This window comes from Rhinatrema bivittatum, chromosome 1, assembly GCF_901001135.1.
Source record: "Rhinatrema bivittatum chromosome 1, aRhiBiv1.1, whole genome shotgun sequence".
NCBI lineage: Eukaryota > Metazoa > Chordata > Amphibia > Gymnophiona > Rhinatrematidae > Rhinatrema > Rhinatrema bivittatum.
Genome location: NC_042615.1, coordinates 386,222,214 through 386,250,053, shown reverse-complemented (window position 1 = coordinate 386,250,053; position 27,840 = coordinate 386,222,214).

Below are 27,840 nucleotides of genomic sequence, written 5' to 3'. Positions count from 1 at the left end.
TGTGTATGCCAGATTCAGTGGGAGAATAGAGAGGGAATGCAAGAGTGAGCAAGCATGAAGCATGGTAGGCACACTAGTGTCCTTGCCCCCTCTCTAAAATTCACATCCTCCTTCCCTTGATCTTTCATTCTATCCCTCAGATTCTGGGATCTCCTGTCTCTACTAATTCTCACTTGCTCCCAGATCTTGGAACCCCTTCTACTTTCTCCTCTCCTTGCTCAATCCCAGAGCCTCCATCTCCCTCTTCTTCCCTCATTCCAGATGTTTTCAATCTTCTTTCCCCTCCCCAGTCCTCTTTGCTTCTCACCTTCTCTTCCCCCCATCTCTGAGGTTTCCTCCCTGTACTGATACTTGACATCCCTTTTCCTCACCCAAAAAAAACCCTTTCCTCATCCAAAATAATTTCTACAGATACAAGGAAGATTGCAAAGCTACTTTTATAATGTAAAATAAAAGATGAAAATGTCTGCCCGTGTGCTACAGATTTCCTTAATTCTTGCCACAGAATCTGATCTTATTTGGGGGTGGGGGGCGGGACGACAACACCAATACAATCTCTAGGGCAACAAAATTCTAAATCAGGGGTGGCCAACTCCAGTCCTCGAGAGCCATAAACAGGTCGGGTTTTCAGGATATCCACAATGAATATGCATAAGACAAATTTGCATACATTGCCTCCATTGTATGTGAATCTCTCTCATGCGTGTTCATTATGGATGTCCTGTTTGTGGCTCTCAAGGACCGTAGTTGGCCACCCCAACCTAAATCCACCTCTGACTCTATGCCAGAGGGAGACACTTCAGTCAGAGCTGAAGCTGCGCTGGCTAAACCTGCTCCTGTTTCAGGCTCCATGCCAGACCTTGATCCAGCTCCTGATTTAGTGTTAGCTCACCAGTTTGATCTAGACTCTAGGCTGGACCCTACTACAGCTCCAATGCCAGATTCTGTGCCTGCTCAGCTTGAACTAGAAGCCGGTGCTGAAACCACAACACAAGAAACTGACCCTTTTAAGACCCTGGTAGCTATGCTTCAAGACCTGCACTTCTCGTTCGAGAGGGAGTCAGGTTGTACTCCTGATATGCCAGACACTGTACCCGAGGAGGGGCTCCAGCTAATGCTGAAGCCATGCCATATCCCACCAACCAAGCTAGATCCAGATCTGACTGTGCCAGAGCCCCTGTCTGTCCAGCTTGCTGTCTCAGCTAGTGTTGCAGCTGCATCAGACTATGCCAAAAGAGGGTGAAGCAACTTCTACTCATCACGCCATGTGGGACCTTGTCCTTAATTCTGAACTGGTACTTGCTTGCCTCCAATTCTGATTTTATGTTTTTCATTAATTTTTGTGTTTGCCTTGCAGAGATTCCAGTCCCAGACTGTGTATCTTTTTCTTGACTGAATTACCATGTTCCTAGACCAAACCTTGACTTGTAAGGGTGGTAGTGTTGGATAGTTGAACCTAGATCCTGATAGTTCTTTGGGATACCTGGAGGTTATCCCTAGGAGGGGTGGTGATGAAAATGGGAAAAAAAAGACAGATTTGGTCTTGAATTAGTTTGTCCTGTTGGAGAGCTTGTGCTCTGCCCATGAGCCACAGGGTGGCTTTCTTTGAGCCAATAAGATGAGAAGACTTGCATACCTACTTTCAGCCAGGCCTGTAACCCCACCCGTGAGGACTTACATTGGTCCTTGGGTGCTCATAAGGAATCACGGAGGATATCCCAGTAGTCCTGGCAACTTGAAAGCAGTAAATTAGGGATGTGCATTCATTTTATTTCACTGGAACCACGAAACGAAAGAAAAATGCCAAAATTGTGTTATTTTTTAGGTTCCTGTTAGTGCATATTAACAGAACTTAGTGTGCACTAAACCCAAAATTAAAGAAAAACTACAAAAGAAAGCAAAAAAACCATTTTGAGAATGAAATCAAGCAAAAAATGACATAAAACAAAAATGACACAGAAAAAAAAACCCACTGCACAACCCCCCCCCCCCCCCCCACACACACACACACACACCCTATAAATAGTGTTGTAGAACCTGGATGAGGAAAATCTGTAACCCTGAGTATCTGTGAGGTGCCCTGCTGAATCAGTTGGTAGTACTGGTATATGTGAAAGGTTACTGGAATATGCTGACCCAAACTGAACTAAGTACTGTGAATCTGCTGTTATTTGGTTAAGTTTAAGCTAGTGAAGATGAAGAGAACTTATGTTAAGATTAAATAATGCATTGAATGAAAAGATATCTGTGATACCATTTAATATCCTGTTGCTAGTAATCTGCCACACATACACAAATGCAAGCAAAGTAGCCATGCTATTGTATACATATCTCTTCAGTGCAATCATGATCTCTCTGTTACTCCATTTACGAACATATACTATTTCCTCACTTATGCCTAGGATCCCTCCTTTCCAGAACTGTCTGCTACATAGACTCTACTGCATAATTTTCCTCTCTGTTTTAAGTCTTATGTCTTTCTGTCTTAAGGGACGATTCTGTAAAGTGCGCTCACCTGAGCGCACTGTTTTACCCCTGGTTGGATTGCATTTTTGACGTCAGGGAGGAGAGGGAGAAAGGTAGGAAGGGTAGAGTTAGGGTTAGGGAAGTTCCCTCCCAGTCCACTCCAATTAAGGAGAGGACTAGGAGGGAACTGGGGAAGGCCTACTCACATCACCATGTGTACTTTATAAAATCCCCCCCCCCCTGCACATCCTAGTCACAGTCCGCCCGCACATGCATGTGTGGATGGTATAAAATCAGCACGTCCATGTGCGTGTGCTGGGAACTACATGCACATGGATGCATGCGTGTGGCTTTGAAAATCTACTTTTCAATTTACAGTGGTAATACACACACAGAAACAAAAAGGGCAGCACAACTTAAATCCAAGTCTCAAAACATATAGTGCAATTCACCTTAGATTCAGGTCCAAATCAATTAGCGCAGCTCAGTACAATTCACCGTAACTCTAGGTCAAACATGTAGTGCAGCTCACCTTTAGACATAACAAGTTCTGGCGTATGGCATGTCTCTTTCCTGAGGCCCTTTTAACCCTTCTAGGCTCTGAGGTCTTATACTTTGGTCACAGGCTCCTCCCTTCTCCCAGGACAGTCTTGTACCTAAATTGAATTGGGACTTTTTAAGGTCCAGAATGACAGAAGAAAAAGGCAACTCAGTGTAGAAAAAAGTGAAATTTGGAGAGCATGTGCCACTGCTGCCTGTTCCTTTCCCTCTTTTAGAGCAGAGAGAAAAGTGAGAGAGCCATGCAAGTCTGGCATTAGCAAGGGAGAGGTAGCAGAAGTGCAATGTCCAAAACTAGCAGTTTGCTCCTCTTTGGTTACAGCATTTGTGGCAGTAAAGGCAGTATTTTTATCAACTGATTCTGAGGAAGAATGTTGTCTGGGATTCTCTGAATCAAAAGATATCAAAGAGCTAGTAGCTGAAGGGAATTTGGGATGTTTAGTCAGTAGCATCTTAGCCTCCATGAGATGATGGGGTGAGAGATGATACTGATGATGTTGAGATCAACCCTGAATAGACAGAACAGGTAGAAAGTGTAAGCAATGCCCCTTGCATTTTTCCTCAGCTTCCACCCTCTACCTCAACTTCAGTGCCAACATCAGCTTCCATGGATGTAGAAAGGGGATCATGGAAGAAATCCTTAATCTGGAGGCACTTTAAAACTAAGAGGTCCTGAATTTTGCTTAGTGTTTTCACTGCAGGAAGGAGGGAAGCAAGTGGGGCATCTGACAAATGAAGAAGCAGCACTGCTAGCATTTGCATTAGGGGAGGGTGGCAGTACTATCCTGGGGACCCCCTTCTCCCACTCCAAGTAAAAGCCAGAGATAAGGAGTTGAAAAGGGGAAGACTTCTCCGAGCTTATCCCATGGTTCCTTCCCGCAGTCAGGTGGCAGGCATCAGCTCCAGTCATATGTGTGAAGTGGCAACCCACCATAGGGACAAGTGGCAGGTAGCATCTAAAATATTAACGAAGAGCATCAGCCTCACAGGTAGTGGAGAATATGAGCTTTAAGTGTCTGCTGCATGTGTTAGCCCCCAGTTACAAAGTGCCTTCCAGGACTTCATTTAGAAGGAAAGTCAACCCCCATCCTGTACAACCAGGTGCCATAGTTAAATGCAGATGCATCTGGCTAAGGCAGTAGGGAAAAGCGTGCATTTCACCAATGATATCTGACCCAGCATGAACGTTACACATTCTTATTTCTCCCTGATGGAAGGGGCTGGCAACAGCTCTAGCAGGTATAGAGCATTAGGGTACAGGTAGGCTTTGTTGTTTACACAGTTGATGCACAATCTCTACACCTCATGAAATATTCTATCAGCCATAAGAAAGAGGCTGGAGGGTTGGCATCCAGACCAGAGAGGCAGGAGTGTTCAGGCAGGTTTCTTTGTGACAACCAGTAGTTCAATAAAGGATGGGGGCTTTCAAGGGATCCGTTACTTTGCATGCTTGTGTCTCCCTTCTGGATGACATAATCTCGCTACCTGTACTTAAGCAGACCGGCCCTATGCACTAATGAGTTAGCAAGGAGTTTCCTCGTTGCTGGAATCCACTACTCTGGACTATCGGTTCCAGTTCCTGGCTTACGGTTGTGAGCGCTCTGAGCACCCGCTCCTCAGGGGCTCTTCCACGTTCCTAGGCTATCTGCTCCTCGGAGGGCCTTCCTGCCTTTGAACATCGTTTGTTCTACTTCTCAGGGCTTCCTTTGGAACCACGCCTCATGAGTACTTCCTTCGTACTTCAACTCTACCAAACCTTGCTGGGATTCCCTGCAGTGTACCCTGTGCCTCGGGCCACTACCGTGCTCTCCTCAGCAGGATTGTCTCACCATTCCCTATGCTACAGATTCCGTACCTCTGACTACCTCAGCATCACCATCATTGTACAGTCATCCTCGGCATATCCCGTGCTGTGGTCCACTACTGGATCTGCGCACCCTGAGGTAATTACTTCATCCTTGAGAAGGCTTGTCTTGGCGTACTCCACGCTGCGGGCCACTACCGGATCTGCACATCTGAGGTAATAGCCTTACTACTGAGAAGACTGCCTGGCATACCCTGCTCCACAGGTCACTACTGGATAATTACATCTTAGGTATCACCCTGGGCATACCCCTTGCTCAAGAACTGTATTTCTACTGCAGTCCCACTCTACGGGCTCTGCTCAAGGACTGTTCTTTAACTGCAGTTTCCCCGCTCCACGGGTTCTGCTCTTTCTCCTCTATAATAAAGTTTCTCTTACAGTTGTGTCCTAAGACTCTGAGACTGTGCCTACTGACGGTGAGGCCCACAGGGCTCCTCCCTGTGGGTGGAATTATCTCTCACCTCGGCCCAGGGTTCACATCCTTAAAAAAACATAACAGATTGCTAAGTTCATGGACCCGGCTCAGGTCTCAGCCTTCCAGGCCATCCTGGCCCCACCCAACGACTCTCCGAACAACAGAGGACACTAGAGACTTGGCTTACGCTTTTAACCAGTTGAGTTCTCAGCTGGACTCTGCTTCTATGCCTGACAAACTCTCCTCCACTTCACAGGCATTGCCTATACGGCACTCCGTATCCTTGCCTGCACCTACACATTTTACAGCTGATCCCCTGTTATGTAGGAGCTTTCTGAATCATTGCTGTATGCACTTTTCCCTGCAACCTACCTAATTTCCAGATGTAGTGTCCAAACTGCGTACATCTTGTCTCTTTTAGATGGGAAAGCTCTGGCATGGGTATCACCTTTTGGAGGCATAATAATCCAATTCTCAAGGATTTGATCGGCTTCCGTGCTCTCTTCCATTCTGTTTTTGATGATCCTGCTCACAAGACTATCGCTGGATTTGCACTCTTACACCTCCAACAAGGTACCAAGTCTTTAACTGACTATGTTATTGAGTTTAAAACCTTGTCTTCGGAACTACATTGGAACTGGGATTGCCTATGGACTATTTTCCTGGAAGGCCTTAATTTTCACATTAAAGATGAGCTAGCCGCACGTGAGCTTCCTGATCATTTGGACTCTCTCATTGACTTAGCTGGACGTTTTGATCGTCATCTGTATGAGCTCTCACAGGAGCTTAAAGCTTCCAAGAAGATACCATCAGGGGTTCCTACTCTCGTCCACTACCGGTTACCCAGACTACGCCAGTATCCATCTATTGAAGAAGAAGAACCCATGCAACTGGGCGCAGTCATTTATCTGCTAAAGAGAGGCGTCACTGGAAAAGGCTAGGACTCTGCATGTACTGTGGACAACATGGTCACGCTGTTCCCACCTGTCCTATCTGTCTGGGAAACTCACAGACCTCTACATCTCCTCCACTGACCCTTCCAGTCTCAATTCTGAAGTCTTTGAGTTCCACACATTAGCCTTAGTGGATTCAAGGAGCACCTGCGAATTCCCACCGTCCGGACACCCACACCACTGCTCTTGTCTTCTATCCATGGCGAAGCCGTACCTGGTGAAGTCTCATTTACTACTCACAACCTATCCGTCTCTGCACAGAGTCTCTTCATAGGGAGACCATCTCCTTTTTAGTCCTAGATAAGGCAATACATCTGGTGGTACTCGGCATACCATGGCTACATTGCACTCACCTCAATTTGACTGGAGCACCCTTCAATTATCCCAATGGGGAGAGTCTTGCCATGGGAGATGTCTCGAGTTGGTGACTAATATGCCATGCAGACCACTACTACATTGCTTCCGGGCCTACCTCCACAATACTCCGCCTACCAAGACATATTCTCTAAAGCACGCGGACAGACGCCCCTACCACCTCACTGATCTTTTGACTGTGCCATCAATCTACTACCTGATTACCGAGCCTCCCAGAGGAAAGGGTGTGTGTTTTGTGTACCTACTTTCTCTCTCGGAAACCCAGGCCATGTCCTTCTATATCCAAGAGAATTTGGCGAAGGGCTTCATTTGACTAAATCCTGCTGGGGCTGGGTTCTTTTTGTGGGCAAGAAGTCAGCTCCCTTCTACCCATGTATAACCACTGGGGCATGAATGAGATCACTATGAAGGATCGCTACCCACTGGCCATTGATCTCCGAACTTTTTGATAGGCTCCAAGGAGCCAAAATATTCACACACTTGGACATCAGAGGGGGCATACAATCTAGTCTGAATATGCCAGGGGGATGAATGGAAGACAACATTTAATACCTGTGATGGCCATTTTGAATATTTAGTCAGCCCTTTGGCCTTTTGCAATGCCCTAGTCGTGTTTCAAAACATGAATGAAATTTTCTGGGACATGCTTTACACCTGCGTAGTAGTCTATCTTGATGACATACTGGTCTTTTCCCAGAACCACTCCAGAACCATCAATTGGACATCAAGAGAGTTCTCCAGAGATTGAGAGACAACCACTAATATGCCAAATTAGAAAAATTCTCTTTTCACCAAGAATCCACTGCTTTTTTTAAGCTATTATGTGGTATCCATCCAGGGTTTCCAGATGGATCCGCAAAAGACCAAAAGTATTTGAAACTGGCCCCAACCTACTGGACTTAAAGCTCTGAGAAGATTCCTCTGATCATCAACTACTACAGATCATTCATTAATCACTATTCCCACCTTGACCGCGCCTCTTACTGCCATGAAGCGAAAAGGAGCTAACCCTTCTCAATGGTCCCCTGAAGCCATGATCACCTTCCAAAAACTCAAGGAGGCATTCCTTCAAGAGCCTCTTCTATGCCACCCAGATCCCCGACGACCTTTCATCGTTAAGGTAGATGCTTCGGACGTCGGGGTAGGAGCAGTCCTTAGCCAACATGCTGACAATAATACCCTCTATCCCTGTTCCTTCTTCTCTCGGCATTTTCTCTCCAGGCTGAACGAAACTATGGAATAGGAGACAAGGAAATTTTAGCGATCAAATTGCCTTTGAGGAATGGTTGCCATGGTTTGAAGGGCTCAACATCAAATCACGGTTACACCGACCACAAAACCTTTGAATACTTGTGGGACACACAACGCCTGAATCATAGACAGGCCCGTTGGTAATTTTATTTTTCAATCTTCCTCCTGAAGTACCGTCCAGTGGACAAGACACTTGCGCGGATGCCTTATCCTGTTCCTTTTCTACAGAGGATGTTCCTGAGATGCCCATGTATCCATATCCATTTCAAAGTGTGTTTGTATTGTATTCACATTCTGCTTTCAGTTGTCAGGATAATTGGAATCTTTTAGCTCAGGTGGTTCTTTACTTATAGGCATATGGTCTACTTTCTAATAGAGATGTGCTTCGTTTTTTTCTACCGGGTCGTTTTATGACTCGGATTACGTTGTGGTAAAGTTTGGTTTTTCCGTTAGTTTTTTTGAAAACCGAAAAAAAAAACGAAACAGGGAAAACGGAAACCCCCCACCCCAAGCATTTAAATTCATTTTAATACATTATTATACATAACCCCCCCCCCCCACCATCCCGATCCCCTCCCCAAGACTTACCAAGATCCCTGGTGGTCCAGCGGGGGGTCCCGCAAGCCATTTGTCCCTCCGTGCCAGCCTCGCTCAAAATGGTGCCGTAGCCTCTGAACTACTATGTCACAGGGCTACCGGCGCCATTGGTCAGCCCCCTGTCACATGGCCAACGGTGCCATCTTGTGTTCCTACCATGTGACAGGGGCTGACCAATGGCGCCGGTTAGCCCCTGTGACATAGTATGGGCAAAGGCTATCGGCGCCATTTTGGATTACTGGCAGCCGACAACGAAATCCACTCCCCGGACCCCCGCTGGACACCCAGGGACTTTTGGAAGTCTTGGGGGGGTCAGCACTGGTAGCCCGGTGACATATTAAGTCACAGGCACCGGTAGCCCCTGTGACATGGTAGGAGCAACCCGACCAATGGCACCGATATCCCCTGTGACATTTATGGGCAAAGGCTCTCAGTGCCATTTTGATTACTGGCAGCCGACGGCCCGAGGGCAGGATATTGCTCTGGGACCCCCGCTGGACCCCCAGGGACTTTTGGCCAGCTTGGGGGGGCCTCCTGACCTCCAAGACTTGCCAAAAGTCTCTGGGGGTCCAGTGGGGGTCCGGGAGCAATTTCGTTGTCGGCTGCCAGTAATCCAAATGGCGCTGATAGCCTTTGCCCATACTATGTCACAGGGGCTACCGGCGCCATTGGTCAGCCCCTGTCACATGGTAGGAGCACAAGATGGCGCCGATGGGCCATGTGACAGGGGCTGACCAATGGCAACCGGTAGCCCCTGTGACATAGCAGTTCAGAGGCTATCAGCACCATTTTGAGCGAGACTGGCATGCCGGGCATGGAGGGACAATGGCTCCCGGGACCCCGCTGGACCCCAGGGATGTTAGTAAGTCTTGGGAGAGGGATCGGGATGGGGGGGTGGTTGTATTATCGATAATCTTAATGCTTGGGGGGGTTTTTAATTTAAAAAAAAACTGTGCCCCTCTCCCAGCACAAACCCAAAAACAGATTTTCCCCGAAGTTTGGGGAAAATCCTTTCTGGGTTCGGGGCCCCCAATCCACAACGAATAGGCAATTTCGTTGTAATTGCCTAAACGGTTTTGCACATCTCTACTTTCTAATTTTGGAATTCTCTCTGTTGCGATTGTTTTGCCCTAACTCTAATGCTTCATTAGTATCCTTTTAAGATACTTCTGAGTGACTTTCCCCCTTTGTTCTAGTTTTAAATAAAAGCTGCTCTATCTCCTTTTTAAAGGTTAGTAACAGAAGTCTGGGTTCCACATGGTGTTAAGGTGGAGCCCATCCCTTCAGAAAAGACTCCCCCCTTCCCCAAAAGATTTGCCAGTTCCTTACAAACAGAATCCCTCTGCCTCTGCACCATCGTCTCATATCCATGCATTGAGACTTCGGAGCTCTGCCTGCCTCTGAGGACCTGCATATGTAACCGGGAGCATTTCAAAGAAGGGAATGGTGAATAAAATTGAAAATGTCATAATGCCTCTGTATCACTCCATGGTGAGACCACACCTTGAATACTGTGTACAATTCTGGTCGCAGCTTCTCAAAAAAGACATAGTTACGATGGAGAAGGGCAACCAAATGATAAAGGGGATGGAACAGCTCCCCTATGAGGAAAGGATAAAGTCATTAGGGCTGTTCAGCTTGGAGAAGAGATGGCTGAGGGGGGATATGAAAGAGGTATTTAAAATCATGAGAGGTCTAGAATGGGTAAATGTGAAATCGGTTATTTACTCTTTCGGATAATAGAGGGACTAGGGGCACTCCATGAATTTAGCATGTAGCACATTTAAAACTAATCGTAGAAAATTCTTTTTCACTCAATGCAGAATTAAACTCTGAAATTTGTTGCCAGGGGATGTGGTTAGTGCAGTTAATGTAACTGGGTTTAAAAAAGGTTTGGATAAGTTCTTGGATAAGAAGTCCATTACTTGCTATTAATCAACTTGACTTAGAAAATAGCCACTGCTATTACTAGCATTAGTAGCATGGGATATACTTAGTTTTTGGGTACTTGCCAAGTACTTGTAGTCTGGATTGGCCACTGTTGGAAACAGGATGCTGGGCTTGATGGACCCAGGTGCTAAAAGCCCATTAAAAAAAACTCACACTAATGTCAGTGGCGACTCTCTGCATTGTCCATGAATAGTCAATTGCCTCCTTGCATGGCATTAGGATGGACTTGTGCTAAATCATCCGCGGCTTTTTGAGTGGGTTTGCATGCACATTTGTTCTGTGCTAAACCACATTATTACAAACACATGTATGTTTAGCGCAGGAAAATGCATGTAATACCACGCACACAAGCTCACAGCAGGTCTACTGCAGCTCCTTACATTGGCCCTGTTGTAAGGAAGATGCGAAATCCAGGTACATTTGTTCCCACGGTCCCCAGCAGCCACGAATTTTCAAAGGAAAGCTCAGCAGTGAGTGTACCTCCACATATCTGCAAGAGGATATTGCTTTAATTATTTAAGAGAAGTGGTATATTGTTATAAACTAAACTAAAGCAAACAAACTGCTCTACTTTATTGATAATGCTAACTGTCATGAAGCCATTCTTACAGTGACAGCACAGTGATGTCATAGCAGGAATTTGTTATCTGCTTTCACATTATAAACCAGGTTCCCACAGCACCACATAAAAAAAATATATATATTTATTAAAAAGAAGGCCAAGTCACCCACCAGTGCTCCAGATATTCCACAGGGCACTGGGGAAGTATAGTAGTGCTGGCATGCTCCTGCCTCCTCCCCCCCAAGTCTCTTTGGAGCAGAGGTAGATTAAAGACATGCTGGCCACGCTTTCTTTCCCAAGTCAGGGAAGACAATATGAGCTCCCATTCCCCTCCCCCGCTCTAAGTACTGCGGTTAAACCTCAGTGGAAAATTCGGTGTTACATATTATTAAGTGGGTTTATGACACTAGCAGAGAATTGCAGGCAGGGCTTTTCCTGTAGTTTGGCAAGTTAGAATCCCTTTTTCCACATGCATATAAGTTTGATATCCTCATTGTGAGTAGGATGACTTCCTTGTCAGGAAAAGAGATACAAAAGGGCAATCTGTGAAAATATTAAAGGAAGAAAACTATACAAATGAATGCTGAAGCTATAGTTATAAATTTACAAAGTCATCTGAACTGCAAGCCCCCAGTTTCATTCATCTTCAGATTGTAAAATGGTGAAAAATGGGGAAATTATAAGCAAGACCTCTAGTATTCAACGGCAAATCAAGTACAGATTAATCAATTAATTAATTGATTGCTTGTTTAACTTACTATCTTGTCTTTCCTTCACACATCAAAGCAGCTCACAATAAATTGATTATAAAATACAGTATCAACCCCTCAATGTATCCCATATAAATTGCAACCCCATAACCCTGCTGGAAAGATTAGAAAACACTGTGGCACATTCTTCAAGATTCTGTGCAATATTTATATAATCCTGTGTAGACTTTTCTTACTCGACATGTAAACATGTAAAAATGTTATGACCGTCGGCAGTGGGCAGCTTGCAGAGCCGATCCCAACTCACATCACTTCTCTGGCCCTGCTCTCCGCTCCGGGTAAGCTCTGGCTGTGGCTTGCCACTATCTGCCGCATTCCTCCTGGCTTTGGGACTACACGTGTCGGCTGGGACTTACCGCCTACATCTCTGACTCCGGCCCTTCCTAGGTGCGTGCACCACCGGGTCTCTCTTTAAAGGCCCTATGGCGGGAACTCCAGGGGCGTCCCCGGGTAATGACATCACAAGTCTGAGATATTTAAGCACCTTCTTTGGCCTACGCTAACCGACTTAGCAATGAGTTCTCTGAGCTCCTGTGGTGCTTGTACCTTTCTTCGGACCTGCGGTTCCTGCCTTGGATCCTTACATTGCAACCTTGGACTCTGGCTCTGGGTACCCCGCTCTTCGGGGGGCCTGCTCTGTTGCTCCCTTTCCGGACTTGTCCTGCGCTGCCCAGCTCCTCAGGGTAGCCTCAGCGCGACTTTGCCAGAGATCCTATCTCTATGCTTCCCCGCTCCTCGGGGTAGCCTCAGCATTACCACACTGGAGTTCCTTTCTCTATGCTTTCCCACTCCTCGGGCCTGCTCGGTGCATCTCTGCCTTGTAGATCCTTCCTCTGGTTTCTCCTGTCTCCTGACCTGCCAGCATTGTAATACTTTGGATTGTTCTCTCAGACCCCGCTCCTTGGGGCACCCCGCAGTATTGCCTCAGTGCAGGTATCTGCGATCACGTAGCTGTGACGCAGACAACTTGTCTATGCCTCCTTACTCCTGGGCCACAGCCATGCTTCAGTCGCCTGAGTTTCCATTTCACCTCACCTCCCGATGGTGGGGCCCTGTGGGGCTCAACACCACAGAAAGAGTCAACTCCCACCTCGGGCCAAGGGTCCACAAAACCTACAAAACCTAACAAAAAATGTATTTTTAAAAATGTATTTTTTAAGTTTACAAATATTTTTTTAGAACCTTAGTTGTTTATGCTTGATTAATTCTTTTATTCTTTCTTTGCTCCATTTTAGGCCTTTATCCCGCTTTCTGATTTTTGTTATTACTTCCTATTACTTTCTCATTCTTTCTTTACATTCATCCATCTTCTTCTCTTTGCCAAGTTCTTTCTTTCTATACCCTGTTTACTGCATGTCTTATCTCACAAACTACTTCTTTGTCTTGTCATGCCTCTCTTTTCACCCCACTTTCAATTCTTTCTCTCTATCCATTCATTCTCAATTCCTCTTTTCATTCCCCTTACATTCCATGCACACGCTCCCTACTGTTCCTTCTCTGGATTTCCAGCCACCCTTTTCTTCCTCTTTACTGCTTCCCACTTATTCTCGATTGTGTCTGTATTTCACGCCCTCGTTCTCCTTTTGTCATCTACTATGGATGAGTATGAAACCCCTGCCCCCATCTTGGATTTCAGGAAGGGGAAGAGGGAGTATACTTATAAGTGCCAGAATTTGGAGGAGGCTACAAGGGTCAACCCCCCCCCCCCCCAAAAAAAAATAAATTCTGCCAGCAATGGAGAAGAGAAGCCTCAACTTGGGACTATCTTGCACAGCAATCACCGTCACCACTGCTGCTGCCCCCTGCCTAGATTCCTTTACTCACCCTCCTGCTCTTAAGACTTGGAGTGTCTCTTTCTTCCTCTCAGCTGCCAGCACCTGAATGATGTCACCAGGCACCAACAGCCACGGAGGAGGAGGCGTGAGGCCCTGCAAGACTGCAATCCTCCAACTCTTTAGGAGCATGGAAGGTGAGTAAGGGGGTTGCAATAGTGCTGGAGGTTGGGGGCACGTGGAAAGGAAATAATGCACTGTCCTAACTGCCACCAATGAGGCTTTTCTTCTGGGGGTGGGGGGGAGGGGGAGGGAAGAAGGTGAAGGAGTCATAGGATGGGAGTGAAGGCAGTGAGGAATTGTGGGAGGGAACGGGTTGTGAGGGGTAGGAGGAAAAGAGGTTAGTGAGGGGATTGTGGTGGAGAGGGAGTGAAAGTGTGAGGGGACTGGGGAGGATGAGAGTGAAGGAGGTTAGCACAGGGATTGTGGTGGTGGGAGTGAGAGAGGTGAGTGAGGTGATTGTGAGGGGAGTGAAAGAATGGGAATTTGGGGGATTGGGAGTGAAGAAAGTGAATAAAGGGTCAAAGCGAAAGAGAGGATTTTGGGGAGGGACGGAGGGAATGAGTGTGACTGAGGGGATTAGGTAAAGGGAGGTGGAGGCAGGGGAGAGAGCAAGGTTGGGGAGACAAGGGGTAAGGGGATGGGACAGGAGACAAAGATAGGGGGAGAAAGGATGGTCTGAAAGAGAAGAGGGGGTAAGAAGATAGTTGGGATGCTAGAAGGGGAGGGGCTGAGGCAAAAAGAAATAGGAGGGGGAGCCAAGAAGAGAGGCCTGGTCATTGTGTTTGTTGGGGGTTATTATGTTAGGGCCACCGAGCCTTTGTTGTTTTTCTAGGGAGGAAGCCTCTCCTTTCTCTCTCTTCTGTTCCCTGCCCTCATCCCCTGCCAGCAATCCACCTCTCCCTCTCTCTCCCATCAACCTCTCCTCCCTTCAGCATCCTCAGCCTCTGTCTTTCTCCACTCTTTCTCCCTTCAGCCTGTTCCTTTAATGTTTGGCTGGTTGTGGGACTTCCCTGTGACTGGCCATACTCACCCCAGGATGCTGCCATCTTCCACTGTGGCTGATGCCTCTCTAGGTGTGTGCGCACACTGCACGTTCGGCTGGGAATGCCCCACTGCAGGAACCAAATGAGCAGTACATTCTGATGATGTTAGTGCAGCGGGGCATTTAAATTGTGCCCCTAGTTGGTGTCTTCGCAATGGGTCCTCCTGCCTTGCTGCAGTGTGTGTTGTGCATCCCTCTCTGCTTTGCCTGATTCCTGCCCTGTCTTGCCCTGCCTCCCAGCCTCATCTCTCATTCCTTGCTCTATTCCTGCTGTACCTTGTTTCTGTACACTTTTGCTTCCCCCTTGCCTTGTCTTATCTCTCCTTGTCCCAGGCTTCTTCTGCTCCCTTGGACTGATTGCTCATGCTTTGACCCTCGCTTGAAACCTGATGCCATCTATTTTCTGCCTGTTCCGACCATTACCTGAAACCTGACACTGCCCAATCTCTGCCTGCCTCAACCACTGCCCAGTCCTGCCTCGACCACTGTTTGGTACCTGATGCCATTGTCTGCCATCTGCCCTGACCTTGGCCTGTTTCTCTCCTTCATCAGTCCAGTATCCCTGGGACCCTCGCCTAAGTTCTGCTGGCCTCCAAACCCAAGGGCTCAACCTGCGGAGAAGGCTGCTATTGGTGAAGTTGACCAGGGCTCTATGAGTCTGCCTACTGATGGTGGGGGCCCAGCTGGGTGACAGGTTGGGCAGCATCAATCCCACCTCAGGGCAAAGGGCTCATACTCCGTGAGAGATTGTGAAAGCCATGAGCTTGGCAGACTCATCCTCAGCTCCGGTTGTATCTGGCCTGGCACTATGTGTCCAGCAGCAACAGGATCAGCTGAATCACATAGCTGACCTACTTCAAGGCCTTGCTGTTCAGATGGATTCCATGCAGGCCTGGATCCCTAAACTGACCCCTTCTGCACCACCTACATTGGCTTCCATCCAGGTACCTGGCCCCATGCTTCATCTGGGTCTGCCTCCTAGGTATGATGGTGAGCCTAGGTCCTGCAGAGGGTTCCTAAACCAAGCTTAATGCACTTTGAGCTGCATATGGTCACTTTTCCTTCTGACCGGATCAAGGTAACATTTATCCTCTCTCTATTGGCTGGATTGGCCCTCGTGTTGGTATCTCCACTGTGGGAGAGGAATGACTCCCTCATGGAAAATTTAGATGAGTTCTTGAAACATTTCCATTGGATCTTTAATGAATCAGACTGTTCTTCCTCAGCAGCAACTCAGTTACTCCATCTTAAGCAGGGCTCCAAAACCATTGGTGACTACACAATCTATTTTTGCATCCTGGTCTCTGAACTCTACTGGAATGAGGAGAGCTTGGTCACCATCTTCTGGCAAGACTTCTTGGAGCGGATTAAAGATTACCTTGCCAGCCGGGAGGTTCCAGCAGGTCTCAATTATCTAATCGCCCTCTCCATTAGAATCAATGTCCATTTCTAGGAATGGAGCAGGGAGAGAGAAGCCTATCAATGCTATGTAAAGTTGGCACTTTGGTTCCAATGTCCTCTGGTGCCCACTGATAAGGAGCCTACTCCTAACCCCAGTAGCTGATGAACCCATGCAGCTGGGCAGAATCAAATTTACTAACAATGAGAAGCAGAGATGTTGTCGCCTCAACCTTTGTCTCTATTGTGTTGGCTAGAGGCACTTTGTGACACAATGCCCTGAAAAATTGGGAAACTTCAGGATCTAGGGTGGCCTGGGGAGGCAACTCTAGGCCATACTTCAGGCTCTCCCCAACTATTAATTCCCATTATGCTCACACAGGATACCATAGTGATAATTTTGGATGTTTCTTGGACTTCACAGCTGCAGATAACTTCACTGGGGAAACCGTAGTGCAACAACAAAACCATTGGTGCCTCCGATCAGGATTTTCTCAGCTATGAAGAGCTGCTTCCCAGTCACCTGACATTAATGACCATCCTGCTGACTCTGCAGATTGGAGCTCTACATAAGATGTGATGGGACATTTAGATCCTCAACACAACCCTAGCCAGTGCCTTCACAATAGATCCTCCTGCCTGGCTGCAGTGTATGTTGTACATTCCTCTCTGCATTGCCTGATTCCTGCCCACCCTTATCCTTCCTTGTCCTGCCTCCCAGCCTCATCTTTTCTGCCATGCTCTGTTCTTACTGTATCTTATTCGTGCCTGCTTTTGCTCTCTTCTTGCCTTATCTTATCTCACCCTATCCTGGTCCTTTCCTGCTCCCCTGGCCTGATCTCTCATGCTCTGACTCTTGCTTGGAACCTGATGTCACTTGCTCTCTGACTACCCTGACCATTGTCTGGAATCTGATGCCACCTGATTTCTCCCTGTCCTGATCGCTGTCTGGACCTGGTGCTGCTTGTCATCAACCTGCCTTGACCACTGATTGGTGCCAGATGCTGCTGTCTGCCACCTGCCCTGACCTTGGCCTGTTTCTGACCTTCATCAGCCTGGTATCTCCGGGACCCATGTCTAAGTCCTGCCAGCCTCTGAATCCAAGGGTTCAACCTGTGAAAGAGTAGGCTAGTATCAGTGAAGTTGACCTGGTCCCAGGCAGTGCAAGTCTGCCTTACGGTGGGAGCCCAGCTGGGCCACTGGTTGGGCAACACCTCAGTGCAAAGGGCTCACACTCCTTAACAGCTCCATAACTCCTCCTCTCCCTTCTGCCTCCCTTCTCCATTAATCCTCGCTCTTTTGTCCCATCTTTCTCCTTTCCCCTGCCCCATCCCCTCTTCTTGCTCTATCATTCGGGAACATAGGCCCTCGAGGGCGAGTACTGGATCCCGTCCATCAACTCTGAAATCAAGAAGAGAGAGAGCGGGGCTCCCAAGGAGGCGGGTACCCTTAGGTGAGTCTGTAGAGGCAGAGCAGCGGAGAAAGGGATTCCCGAGAGTTGCGAGGAAGGGGTTCCTACCCTTGTCCTTGCTAACTCGAATTGAATTAGCAATGATAGGCCTTTTATGTTGGAAGCGGATGACATCACTACTGGGGGATGCCCCCGATGTTTGCACCCTTCTCTGGGGACCTGGCATGGAACAGGAGCATTTCAGAGAATGCTACCTGGAAGTTCTGGTTTTCAGCTTTCTACTGAAGAGCCTAAATTTGGCTTCCAGAACCTCCCTCCCACATTTTCCTATATCATTGGTGCCCACATGTACCATGACAGCTAGCTCTTCTGCTTGACTCGACTTTGTCATTTAAACCTCAGATTAGATCATTGATTAGATCAGGTTTCTTTAAACTTCGACCTTCTAATAGGTTTACGACATTGTTGTATGACTTTGATTTCTTGATGGTAGTGTGAGCTATAATTTTTTCCCCATATTGACTACTGTAATGGCCTATACATCGGCCTACCTAAGTCTGTAATTCATTCGATCCAATTGATTCTGAATTCAGCGGCCAGAGTTGTTTCCTTTTCTAAACGTTCTGATAGGATTTCTCCTGTTTTAGCTAAACTTAATTGGCTGCCTGTTCATGAGCGTATAGTGTTCAAGATTGGCATGATAGTGTTCAAATTACGTGTTTCAGAGTCGACTGTTTGGTTCAATGCACTTTTACGAATTTACAAACCTGTCAGATCGTTAAGATCTTCACAACTGAATTTATTAGAAATTCCTACAGTCCGTCAGGCATGACTTTTTAATACTAGAGAAACTTCTTTTTCCATCGCGGCTCCAGTTCAATGGAACCTAATTCCTTTTGAAATCCATGCGCTGGAAGATGTTAAAAAATTTAAGATGGTATTTAAGAACTATTTGCTCACTCGTGCATTTAATATTGTATAATTACAATGTGAATGTTTTACGATATTATTGTGAAATCATGGAGTGTTAACTGTTGAATTTCCCTGTTAAATTTACTTCAGGTATGTAATCCAGTGAATTTTTAGGGATAAGTCCCTAATGTTAGTTTGGAATAATTTGAGATGGTTTCTATGAAACCTATATTTCACATTATGAGTGTCATTTTTATGTTTTTGTTTTTATTATTATGTATGTTTATTATGTATATCGCCTAGGCCTTCTAGTGTTAGGCGATTAATAAATTTTATTAAATGAAATGAAAAATGAAATGAACACTGTCTAAAATCCTACTTAGGTGATGTGTGAGGTCTGCCAGCTTCGCACCAGGTAGGCATGTAACCAGGCAATCCTCATGCCCACCAGCCACCCAGCTATCTACATTGCTAATAATCGAATGACCAAGTATGATGACTGACTTAACCCCAGGTAATAGGATTCTTCCTAGTAAGGAAATATTATTGGAGTTCAAAACTCCAGGAGGGCATGGAATCAACTACTGATCACAGATGGAATTAGGTCACCTAGTGAGTAGTGGATCCAATGGTAGAGCAAAGAGATGGAGCTTTCATCTCTCTAGGAGGAATGTGGGCCCAACAGCAAAGATGGAGCTAAGGAGAGAACCAGCAGCCAAGGGTCACCTTGGCCACAACAGTATTTATACCTCTATCGGGCCGATTCAGTAAAAGTTGCGGGAGAGCGGGCGAGTGCCCATTCTCCCGGCATGCGCAAGGCCACTCTCCTGTGCGCGCGCGATTCAGGGGGGAAGAAGATGCAAATTAGGGCCTGTGGTAAAAAGACAAAAGCGGCAGCTGTCAGCGGTTTTGACAGCCGACGCTCAATTTTGCCGGCGTCGGTTCTCAAACCCGCTGACAGCCACAGGTTCAGAAAATGGTCACCGGCATAATTGAGCGTCCGTCTTCCAACTCGCGGGCCGCCGGCCGATTTAAAAATTTTTTTTTAATTTTTGATTTTTTTTAAATTTTGGGGCCTTAATATCGCTATGATATTAAGTTGGAGGGTGTACAGAAAAGTAGATTTTCTGCACATTTTACTTTCTGTATTGCGCGGGAATAACTAATAGGGCCATCAACATGCATTTCCATGTTGCGGGTGCTATTAGTTTCGAGGGGGTTGGATGCGCGTTTTCGATGTGCTATTACCCCTTACTGTATAAGGGGTAAAGCTAGTGTGTCGAAAACGTGCGTCCAAACCCGGGCTAACAGTGCGCTCCACTCTTGCACTGTACTGTATCGGCCCGATTATGAGGCCCACCTCGTTACTCGAGGTGAGGTTTAGGTATTAGTGTAGGGGTTAGGGGCCACTTTGACATTCAAAGTGAGATGTACGAACAGAACAGTGCTTTCTTGTGAAGATTTGATGACCTTCAGAGTGAGGAAACTCACACAAAGATGAGATTTGTGCAATGTTCTCTCAACCTAGCTTGATGTTACCCAGGTAGAGAGTCCATCAAGCTAGGAACAATTGCAGCAGCCAGGAACGGCATTTGTGATTGCGGTGAAGGCGAACTTTGAAGTAATAATGAGTCATTGAATCATGTCTGGAATAAGGAAATGGAAGATGTGAGAAAAAGAATGTTAAAATCCCCCTGATGAAGCCGTTTGGGTGGTGAAACATCAAGGCCTTTATGTTGGGGTGTGTGAACTTATATTTGTGAAAATCACCGGTAAATACTTCCAACAAGTTTGAATTTGTGGAAACATCGTGTGAATCTGTGGAAATATAATTTTGAAAAACATCTGTGAACATTTCTGAGATGGCTGGACTTTATGAAACATGTTTGTGAACATCAGGGTGTGTGAAAATATATATATATTTATATATATATATATATATAGCCCTTTTTCCCAGGTTACTTCCTGTATTATGCAAAGGGCCACCTTTTGATTCATCAGACTTGAGAAAACCTGCTGCAAATCTAAATCAGGATTTTCCATTAGAGGTAGCAAAATCCAAGGGATCACACTCACAAAAAAAGTCTATATACAGAGAGGTGTTCCAAAACAAAAATAGCTTTTGCTGATGACTTTGGTCTGACCCAGCATGTTCTTTGGTTCTAACTTAGGGGGTCATTTATCAAAATGTGATAAGGTGTTTTTGCATGCATTAAGGGCTTATTGCATGTGATAGCACCATATTGTATGGTGCAATGCAAATTCTGAAAATAGGGGCAGAGTTAGCCTGTCTGCAAAGAGCTATAATGCTGATTTTAGCTACACCTCTTTGAATTGCATTAGGCTGTGTGGTGATGTCTCCTGTAAGGCCTATTTCAGGTGAATTGAGAGAGAGAGAGAGAGAGAGAGAGAGAGAGAGAGAGAGAGAGAGAGAGAGAGAGAGAGAGAGAGAGAGAGAGACTGGCCATAATATCATGGCCCATAGGTAGGTATTTTTATCCCTATGGTAGGCCCACCTAGTAACTCGAGGTGGGGTTTAGGTAAGAGTGTAGGGGGTTAGGGGCCACTTTGACATTCTACGTGACACCTACGAACAGAACAGTGGTCTCTTGTGAAGATTTGATGACCTTCGGAGTGAGGAAACTCACTCCAAGTTGAGATTTGGGCAAGGTTCTATCAACCTAGCTTGATGGACTCTCTACCTGGGTAACATCAAGCTAGGTTGAGAGAACCTTGCCCAAATCTCATCTTGGAGTGAGTTTCCTCACTCCGAAGACCATCAAATCTTCACAAGAGACCACTGTTCTGTTCGTAGGTGTCACGTAGAATGTCAAAGTGGCCTCTAACCCCCTACACTCTTACCTAAACCCCACCTCGAGTTACTAGGTGGGCCTACCATAGGGATACAAATACCTACCTATGGGCCTTGATATTATGGCCAGTCTCTCTCTCTCTCTCTCTCTCTCTCTCTCTCTCTCTCTCTCTCTCTCTCTCTCTCTCTCTCTCTCTCTCTCTCTCTCTCTCTCTCTCTCTCTGAAATACAACATGTCTGGCACTTATTGCAGAATCTGAAAATGGTATCACAATTTGCACTAACTTAGCTCTTCACACAGGTAATTGCTATATTAGCATAAAAGATGCCCCTTTTGCTATCACATGCGGTACTTACCGCATTTTGATAAATCCAGGCCTTAGCCAGATAAACAAAGATGTGTTGTGGAGCCTTCCATGGGTAGGGTAACAAATAGTAAGGGCACCAACCAGCAGAGTATTTTGGATCTGGGCTAAAGCTGGGCAGACATGGAATCTGAGGCCAGCAGATCTATTGGGTGGTGGTGGGGTTGGGGGTGCTCACTGCCAACTGCTATTATCTAAAGAAGGATTGAAACTGACTCCTTCACAGCCTCCAACAAAACTGCTCAGTCAACTCACCAACAGTTTGCTCCAAAAGAGAAGACAAAGAGCATTAAAGAGTATTATCTGCAGTGCTTGAATTTTATTCTATTAAAACTTCATGTACGGAGTCATAGCTAAGAAAATATCCCCACTTAAAAACAATAATGTAGAGTATGATAAAACCTGTCTTAAATAACATAATGGGGTCCACATGTTTGCTGACCTTTCTTTTATATGTAAAAACTGTTGAAATGCACTTATATCTATTGATAAATTATTTGATTAAAGCTTCCCTTTTAACAAGAAAGGAAATTTTAATAAAATATGTGTGCATCTAACTATTTTTATTTTCCATTCTTTGTTGATACCCTTCTGTTGTGTGGAGACTGGCAGAAGGTCCATAACTGATCCCGCAGAAGCTTGGAGGATGGGTGGGATGATTTTGGAATTCCTATGTCATTTTCCTTCCAATGGTATGCTAGCAGACAACTAATAGAGCACATTGAAATTCAAAACCATGCTCTCTAATGAAAAACTGCTGTCTTTGTGTGAGGCTATCTCCCCAGACTCCCCACCACCTTTGCTTTTGGTTTGGAAAACTAAGGAGGAACCTACATCGAGGAGAGGGGTGCTTTAATGTATCAATCAATCAATCAGTAAACCTAAAATATAATAGTCATTAATTCAAAAGAGTTTTACTTTTGTAGACACTATTTGCCATGCTTCTGGAGCTCTTTTATGTTAATGTGCTGCATTGTTAGAAAGGAACTAAAATGCAACAGGTGCCTGTGCACTGCAATGTGTTGACTTGCTCTGTTTTCTCTTTGGCTATTTCTATCGTTCTTATTTTAATAATACAGTGTAGATCCCAGCACTGGCATCTTGTTTGTAAGCTATCTGGTGAATAATGTTAAGGGGCTCAATAAGCTCAATAAGAGTGATCTGCTAAGCCTAATGTCTTTAAAACAAAACCGAAAGGAAAGAGGAAAATCTTCTGCTGGCATAATACCTCCCTTTGTTGTCTGTGCTGCCAATGGAGGGGAACAGATGGTGGAATGGAGAGATGATACAAGACAAGTGAAGCTTAACAAAGCCCATGAAAGGTACTAGTTTCCCAAACTCTTAAATCACAGGACACTGAAGATTTGTTAAATCAGAGTATTCCCATCCCCCTATTCCCCTGAAGGAACACCCATAGCTACCAACCACTTTGCCTTGTAGAGCCTTTATACGCATTATTTACTGTGCTTCTGCGGTGAAAGATGATGATATATTGCCTTTGTTAATGTTTCTACTGGCTTTCCCAGACCAAGGTCTCAGGCTCTTCCAAAGGGGGTGAAATGCTGTCATTTCTTGGTCAAGAATCAGCAGTCAACCTGTTTGAAATTCAGTGCATGAAGCTATCATTCATTCTGTCTTACTACCTCATGGGCCACTGAACTGGGGCTGCCTCTACTACTTTCTGTAAGTCAACAAAAGGTTCATCATTCTGATCAGTGCTGTGTGGTGATTCACTGTAGAGGAATTTAATAAATGCACACAAGAGAAGGGAGGAGAGGGAAGAGGAGGCTAAGGAGGAAGATAGAGACAATGAGAGAGAGAGATGAAGGGAAAAAAGAGTGAGATTGAATTTCAGGAGTAAATGTGGACGTACTAGCAAGTGTGAGGAGGAGGAGAAGGGAGAGGGAGAGGAGAGAAAGATCAAGGGTGAGGTGCAGAGCTTTGGCTCCTGAATCTCTCCTGGGAGACACCTGGGCCGGTTGGATTTTCAAGATATCCGCAATGAAAATTCATGAGATAAATTTGTATGTAGTGGAAAGAGAAGGGCAACTGTGCTTAAGGTGGGGGCCGTCTACTACTACTACTATTTAACATTTCTATAGTGCTATGCAACATACGCAGCGCTGTACAAACATACAAAAAGACAGCCCCTGCTCAATACCCTGAGCCCAAAGGTAAAATCTGTTCTATTCTCTCTTCATAGAAACATAGAAATGATGGCACAAAAGGAGCAATGGTTGGTCCATCCAGTCTGCCCAGCAAGCTTCTCATGGTAGTATCTGCCACACTGTACAGGTTACCCCCCCCATGTATCAGTTTTGCTTGACGTGCTTTGCTTATGGACTTTCCCGTAGAAGCAGTCTTGTGTTTTTTCCTTAATGTCTGAGCATTAGTACCTCAGACTGTACAAAAGTCATGGCTTGTGTTGGTTGTCCCTGAATCAAAATTTCTCTTTTCTTTCAGCCCCCACCCCCCTTCTTCAAAGCAGACAGCAATGTTGCAGCTGCATAAAAAAGCATCAAGGCTTATTGGTTAAGGATGGTGATCCCATCCTTCTATTATGAGTAGTAACCACTGCACTGTGCTGGTTATCCCGTAGGCCATAAAAGTTGGGGCCCTCGTTTGTTGCTGTCTAAATTCAATTCCCCTTTTCCCCTGCCATTGAAGCAGAGATCAATGTTGGAGTTGCATCAAAAGTATCAAGGTTTATTTGGTTAGAGGTAGTAACCATCACACCAGCAAGTTACCCCCATGCACACTTTCTTTGTTTCCTTTAGGACTTGGCCGTGGAAGCAGTCCTGTGCTTTTTCCCTTATATCCGCATAACGTATCCCAGACCATGGAAGCTGGAGCCCTCGGTTGTCATCTGAATCAAATTCCTCGTATCCCCCTGCCATTTAAGCAGGGAACAATGATGCAGTTGCACTAAAAGCATCAAAGCATATGGTTAAGGGTAATAATCTCCATGTTTTCTACTGACGGTAGTAACCGCCATCCCAGCAAGTTACCCTCCTGCATGCTTATCTCATTCCTTTCTCTTCCTCTCTCTCTCTTTCTCAGCTTTTCTTCTGGCTGCCTTTCCTCCTTTCACCTGCATGTATTCAGCTCATCTTCCAGCTACCAGTCTGAGAGATTTGATGAATATTCTCAAGGCCCTGAATGCACACTTCTGATTTTAATAGAGAAAGTGTGATAAATCTCAGATCTGATAGCCAATTGTTCAACTGAACACATTTTCTCTCTCTATATATATCTATGTTCAGCATTAGCCCATTGGCACAGTAAGGATGTGGGGGTGATAAGCCACTGGAGAATGCATGCATTACACAGAGATAGATCAGGGGAAGAGAGAGAAACAAAGCAAGTTTAGGATGTTTGATTCTTGCCATTTATAGGGATCAGTACAATTATGTTTAGCAATGCTTAGATGACAGACATTGGATATCAAATCTCTATAAGTTACAGTAGTGCAGAGCTGTGCAATCAGTGAAAGTATAGAAGTGCAGCAAGTGATCATCTCTTGCCTGATGGTCAGCAAATTGGATTGCTAAGTATAATTTATACACTAATTAGAGAACTTGGCAAGCAAAATAACTTCCATTCTCTAGGATATCTAGGTTTTTATAAACAGTCCCACTGCATTCTGTTGGCTTCGTGGACCCTTGGGCCGATTGGAACCGATGGATGAGCTGCTGTGAGGGTTCGCAGCAGTGGTCCCGACCGGGAGGCGGCAGAGGCAGACTTGAGGATAGCCGGAGAAAGAACCACGGAGGGCCCTATGCGACCAAGGGCTCAGGAGGGGAACGAAGAGAAGGTGAGACTGGCCTGGTAGTAGAAGGTCTTCGCCCTGGAAGCCGGTACTCCCCCGAGAGGAGCTCGTAAGAGTCCGGCCGCTGGGACTTAGGAGATTCACCCTGGAAGCCGGTGTCCCCCCAGGAGGAGCCCATAGGGACCCGGCCGCTGGGACTTAGGAGAGTCCTCGGAGATGGAGTCTTGAAGGGATCCTAGCGGGTCGTCGCTCACCAGTCCAGGGTCGAGTGCCAGAGAATCACCGTCAGCCAATCCGAGTCAGGAACCAGAGAATCAACGTCAGCCAAACCGAGTCAGGAACCAGGGAATCACCGTCAGCCAATCCGAGTCAGGAACCAGAGAATCAACGTCAGCCAAACCGAGTCAGGAACCAGAGAATCACACGAACAAACAGGAACTCCGCAACTGGAACAGGAACAACCTGGGAACCTCGTTGCAAGGCCCTGGGAACAGTAACTGCAGGGCTTACGTAGCCCTGCAGCGTCTGACGTCGCCCGAGGGAGGAACCAGGTTTTCCCGCGCTGGCCCTTTAAATTTGGAGCTGAGACGCACGCGACACGCGCGTGCGCCTAGGGGGCAGAGCCAGCCGCAGCGAGACGCCGGCTGCTCCGACGGAGCGGGAGCGTGGCGGCAGGAGAGGGTGCAGGCCCGGGCGAGGTGTGCTCGCGTCGGGAGCACGGCGGCAAGAGTCCCCGGAGGCCCGGGGAGGGCAGACAGGGCCCGGAAACCCGACGAGGTAGGCGGCGCTCCCGGGGCCGACCCGGGACCGCAACACATTCTGTCACCCATTTGTGAGCTGTAGACTAGCACTTCATAAAAATATATAATTAGAGGCAATATGGATTCAATGTTGCAGAAGATTATTACTTATCATCTCAGCTCAGGATCATAATACAATTCTTTTTGTAATAAGCTGCTTCCTTTACCACTGCCTTCTTGTGCAGCAAACAGCCTGAAAAACATGGTAAAAGTGCAGCTCCAATAGAAAGACATCCAAAAGGATGGGGAGGTCAGGTCACTAATTATATCTTGAAAAGCAACTTTTCATTTTTCCTATGGGCAAGGGATTGAAGCTGTCCAGACTCAGTCAGAATAAGCAGCTTCCTGCTTCAAAGTCTTCTAAGTTTTCAACATGGTTTAGGAAACAAGAATAGATGTGTGATCCTCTGTGCCACAGGACAGTGGTTAACTTAGCTAAGGAAAGAATACAAACAGGGATCAGCAATGTGAAAACAAAAGGAACAGCTCACTATTTCCTTTACTAAGCAATCTAGGCAGGAGGATACTCCTGAAACATATCAAGATTTTGACTTAGCCCAGATTTTTCCCATAGGCACAGATTGGGAGAAAACCGTTCATAAGTCAGGCCCCAAACTAATTACAAACCTGAGCAGTAAGACTAGCAGTCTTAGTTGTATTGTGCCTAATACCTGCTCACATTTTTATTGTTTCTTTATTCATAAAAATTGAGAATCAAAATTATTAAGATCCAAATGGTGATTATCATGGAGTTGTATGAGGTTTAGAGATGTGTATCGGATGGCCCAATCGTTTTGGGCTTCATTATTGGGGAAGCATGGGAAATTTCGTATTTCCCGCAGTTCATTTTGGTTTTTTTTTGGCTGACCCGAATTTCAGGTTAGTGCACTAATGGTGTTAGTACGTGCTAACTCCGAAAAACAAAATTTCACTCTCCCCCTTCTCCAGCACTCTCCCCTTCCCTGGCCTCAGCACACTTTCTCTAGCTAGGGACAGGGGTGGATTGGCCTATTGGGGGATCGGGCATCCCCTGGTGGGCCGGTCGCGCTAGTCATGTGGTCTGCTGAGCGCGGCCATGACAGAGTCACGCTCAGCAGACTACGTGGTATCTCCTGGGCCGGCTTGGGCAGCGAATCCCCGGGCCGGTCTTCATCGGGAATCTGCCGCTGGCTAGGGATGGTTATACAGGACCTTGCAAATAACCTTTCTCCCCAGTCTATCTCCTCCCCTTTTGCTGTCTCCTCCCCCTATCCTGCAGGGAACAGGAAGGGAGGGGCATGATGAGATCAGAGTAAACAGAGCAGAGAAGAAAAGATCCACTTAGCTCCCTAATCCAGCCCATTCTCTCCTCTTGTTCTCCCCCTTCACCTCGTGTTGTGCAGGGAATAGGAAAGAAGGAGATGAGGGTGGAGTGGACAGAGTAGAGCAAAGAAGACCATTCTGATTTCTAACTCAGCCCCTCCATATCTCTTGCTTCTCCTCACTCCCAGGCAACCTACAGGGAACAGAAGGGAAGAAGTCAATTCCCAGAAATTTCTCAGGTATCGCTGGAGACCCAAAGATTTAATTAATATCCCAGAGTCTCTAGGTCGAATCTAGAGAGTTTCCAAGTATGCTTATAATGCACAATTAAAAGGTTTTCTGGAGTTGGCTTGGTGGCTTAGTGACAAGTGCTGCATACTCATTTTGCAGAAGACCTGGGTTAGCCTCACTTCGGTGGTGGGAAAAGTAATGG